This window comes from Periplaneta americana, unplaced genomic scaffold (genome assembly GCF_040183065.1).
Source record: "Periplaneta americana isolate PAMFEO1 unplaced genomic scaffold, P.americana_PAMFEO1_priV1 scaffold_24, whole genome shotgun sequence".
NCBI classification, from domain to species: domain Eukaryota; kingdom Metazoa; phylum Arthropoda; class Insecta; order Blattodea; family Blattidae; genus Periplaneta; species Periplaneta americana.
In genome coordinates, this window is record NW_027185505.1 from 1,315,703 (window position 1) to 1,320,502 (window position 4,800).

A 4,800-nucleotide genomic window follows, 5' to 3' on the forward strand; every position below is an offset into this window, starting at 1 on the left:
CACCATATCGATTTGCTAAGCAAATTTTATCCCTTTAGAGCATGTCCCCCCCCCCTCCTCCTCCATATCAGCCAACAACATACTGGATGAAGAAGACTCCTGCAAAAGGGACGAATTAAGATTTAATTTTATTTTAATGATAGACTAACATTGCAAAGTTCCAAAATAATTTTTTGCATTCCTTCATTACACTAGTCGTACAAAATTGCGGTCGTATCTCGTACTATCTATACTAATAATAAATCTGTAGCCGAAATTTTTCTGGTAAGTTTCGATTTTCCAAAAGTAATTGGTCCTAACATATATAATTAACCACCCTGAAACCGAAAATCGCATTTTTGAAAATTTTGTTTGTATGTCTGTCTGTATGTTTGTTACCTTTTCACGCGATAATGGCTGAACCGATTTATATGAAAACTGGAATATAAATTAAGTTTGTTGTAACTTAGATTTTAGGCTATATGGCATTCGAAATACTTTATTTAAAAGGGGGGTTATAAGGGGGCCTTAATTAAATAAATCGAAATATCTCGCTTATTATTGATATTTGAGAAAAAATGTTACATAACAGATGTTCCTTTAAAAATGATTTCCGTTAAGTTTTATTTTTTTACAACATTTTGATAGGACTGATATTTAATGAGATAAATGAGTTTTAAAATTAAAATAACGCTATCTAAGACGGTGCAATGAATTAAGAACAAATGACTTCGTCTATAAGGGGCCTTGGACAACAACAATCGAAACAGGGGCCTTGGACATCAACAAACAATCGAAAGCTATTAAACATAGCCTACAGGGAATGTTTCTGTGTTTGTATGAAGTAATATCACAAGCTCGTAAATTAACTGATTTGTATAATTAGTTATTATTTCACCATTGGAAACTGTAGTTTCTCTAGATGGACATAATGCTATAATGTTATTACAGTAACGTCTGAGTAAATCGAGGACAGGTAAGATTAAAATAGCTTCTTATGCACAGAAAATTTGATAGGCTATTTTGTACATTCGTTTTCTGTATTTCTTAAAATAATATTTATGTACACGCATTTTAATCTCAGAGAATTAACGAACAACGAGAGTGTATTGATTTAGTATGCAGTAATAGTACTTTAGCTTGGCAATCCATTATTTTAATAATTCATATTTTAACTATGCTCAATTGAATCGTGTTAAAATACATAAAATATATATGCAATAAATGCAGTGCTAAAAAAAAATTGGGTAATATGCGAAGCAGATTATCTTGCGCTGTTGTAAAAGTTGTTCCATGGATCAGTCGTCCTATTTTAATTATGTAATTACTTTATATTTATTTCTAACAGGTGGAGCGGAGCGAACGGGTACGGCTAGCTAACAATAAGTGAGAACTTACAATACAACAACGACAACAACAACAACAGCTGATAATCTGAAAGGGAACATAGTAATTTGGGGTGAATTAAAATGCAGCTTCCATTCGTTTAAAATTTCTTTAAATTTTAACTAAATATTAATGTAGATATTACCTCTAAAGGTAAATGGGGGCATGTTTCACAACGCTAACAAATTACAAATTAACAATATACAATTAACAACGGAAATATTACATATGCTTGTTAACTGTGTTTCACAATGCAATCTTATTCACTTGTATGTTTTAACGAACTTTACAAAATCGGCGAAACAAACTTACAAATACGCATAATTGGTTGAACAAAATCGCCAACGACAGTTTACAAAAATCACTAAGGATCAGAGGTAAAGTAGCTGTAATTTTAGAACTATCGATGGACATGTTTATATTTTTTTATATATATTTTATTTAGATTTTGCTACATCGGCGACAACGGAGTTTCGCGGCATGCAATTGGTCGAGCATACCAATGCATTAATTAGCCTACGACTTAACTGACGAAAGTTAGCGCGAAATTCATTCAAATAATTGATAAATAATGGATTTGACCCACGTAGTTATATGCAGTTGATAGAGCAGCTAACATGTCCATCCATTAAAATCAACTTCGCTCTCTGCTGGTCCATCAGTATATTTTATTGTTTCATCCATAACCTCGCCAACATTAGGGAACCCAGCAGGAGGAGCATAAAAATCCTTTGCCCGAGTAAGCACATTCGGTGATCAATAACCCGCCTCGAGTTTTTTCAATCTTGTAACAACATCAACTACCATGTGTGAACTTTTGCACACTGTAATCTTATAAATTCCGTTCTTATCTGCTAACGCAGGGAACTGAGAGCTACTATGCAACCAATGCAGTTCTCGCTTTGTGGTTAGGGCACCACTTTTCCCTTTCAGATGTTGCATGTGATGTCCCATATCTTGTAGGAGAGATTACAGCGAAATGGGATTCGGAACGACTTCAGAATACTGCGTAAGTAATGCCGACATTGCATTATTAAGTGATTGGTTTTCGGTGCAAAGTTTTTCTTCTTTAAGTGCGAGTATTTATTAAATACGTTCCTCGTATATAAGAACTAACGCGGTATTCTGAAGTATAGCGCGGGATTCATTCGAAACCTTTCATTAATATTCGTACAATGATACGAACGTGGCCGGAAAATTCTACGTTAGGCCTAAATGCAAAATCTTCGTCTGAGTCGCTAGAACTACTCAATAACATCACAACTGCTTCAGTGTAATTCTTAATGGTACCCTGTTACTATAAAATTGATTTTATACATATGTGTTTATTTTTTTCATTCACAATTAGAAGCTATTTCAACAGGGCTACTGTAGAAAATGTGCTAACTTCACTAGTAAAGTTTAGTTTACACGTTTGTAAAATTACTCCTTCGTTGTGAAACAAACATATCACTTGTAAAGAGCGCAAAATTTCATTCGTAAAGATTTGATTTCCTTTGTACAGTCCACCTTTACAAACAAAGATTGTGAAACAGAAGTTTACAAACAGAGTTCACAATTTCCAAAGATTGTAAACTTTGTGAAACACCCCACTGGTGAATCAGCACGCCGAGCTCGATCGAAATACAACCAGTTACTATTATTTCCCTATCGTTTTTTGACATTTGATTCCGCGTCCTACCTCTTTCATTCGTTACTAACCAACAACGCCAATAGCAGAAGGTAACGCAAAAACAGTCACCGGTTCCCCGATGCATGGCTTTCTCTCTCAATGTCAACTGAGAGTTAAAAATATTCATTATAATATGCACTTTCCACTCACTCCTCAGAATGTCTTCTTTATTTTTATTTATTTATTTTTTAAGATATGTGAGCTACGTACTGTATGTCTGATGTTTTGCCATCGTACATTCAAATATTTATATTCACTGTACAGTACAGCGAACTGTTTATACTTACTGTACATGCTATAACTACTTCTCCCAACTCCGCTATTGCTATATTTCCTAAACTAAACGCTGATATTGAAATAACGCCTGGTCTGATAATGCAGTCTGTTTAAATTTCTACCGACCAAGTTCTGCCCTTCATCATGGGAAAACAACGAGCTTCTTTAAAGGATACAACTACTAGGACAGAGATATTTTCATTATGGAATTTGTACTACCCACTGAAATGTAGTAACTAATGGGATTTTAATTAGCCATATATGTACAGTATATTACATTCTTTACCTAAAATGTCTCTAACTTCTAGGGAGAGCGCGAGGTACGTTCACAATCCCCTGAATACATATTCCCTTCTTCGAGAAAACGCAGAGAAGTGAACCGTCTCATATGAATATGCTACCAGTCATAAGTTTCAATACGGAGCTGCAAGTACTTAAGAATTATCAATTACTCTACAATTATGCAGCGGCGTCATCATCCAAGCTATAGCTGGAATAGGGAAGGGAACATAATATCCCATAAGTCTTATTAGAACACGCTGGAAATAGTGACGTAAAAAAAAAAATCGCCAACGGCACGTGGTGTTCCCAAGCGGTCACCCATCCAAGTACTGACCACGCCCAATGTTGCTTGACTTCGGTGATCGGACGAGAACCGGTATTTTCAACATGGTATGGCCGTTGCCGATGAAACTGCGTAATCTGTAGGCACTTGAGGACGATGGGATTGGGGTGCACTCGATAAAACCTGCACTCGCTCACACACACACGTAAACTGCCTGCTTAGACTCTGTACCTAAATTACCAAGCTCGTTGGATGTCATTGGGATAGATGATAAATCTATCTATCAACGGCAGTTTGGTTACGTTTCAACGTCACACACTGCTGGATTGACACGGGATTAATAAAACAGCTAGTCGGCATTCTAAGTTAAGCCACAGGTGGATTGTTGTTCAACAGCGGAGCCTCCTTTCAACCACATGGTTGTGGAACTGTAGTCGGATTTTCGACATCATTTTCATGCCATACTACGGAACTTCACACAAACTTCAATTCACTTCTTGCACCGGCGGCTACTACGAATGGACTGAAGCTCGCTACTGACTAGGGGGGGGGGGACATTTGTCTCTTGATGGATTACGTGACAGATATATAAAGTATCAGTCGTATGTTATGAACCCGAGTTTCAATAAAGATAGATTACCCGTATGTCCACAGATTCTCAGTAGTGGCCTGCGGAAGGATTATGCCCGCGGTCGACAAGTTACCTTCTAAGTTGTTTTCCCTCAACAATTAATGCTGCCAAGTGAGTAGGAATGACACCGCGCTCTCATATAAGTCGTACGAAACTATTAAGGAAACGAATTTGCCTCGTGGATCCAAGTCTCCCATGGACTGCCTATAATGTATTATCTATCCTAGAAGTGTTATCGGGGTGATTATTTAAATTTTCACTCGGTGGGAACCGCTGTTGTTCTTCATTCAT

At 36.6% G+C, this 4,800-nt stretch overlaps 1 non-coding gene across 1 annotated transcript; it reads right to left on the reverse strand.

Moving 5' to 3' along the window:
* Window positions 1–3,880: 3,880 nt before the first annotated feature.
* LOC138693881 (5S ribosomal RNA) lies at window positions 3,881–3,999 on the reverse strand. Its single transcript, XR_011330566.1, has one exon. It is a non-coding gene; the product is annotated as a 5S ribosomal RNA (ribosomal RNA).
* Between the last annotated feature and the right edge of the window lie 801 nt (window positions 4,000–4,800).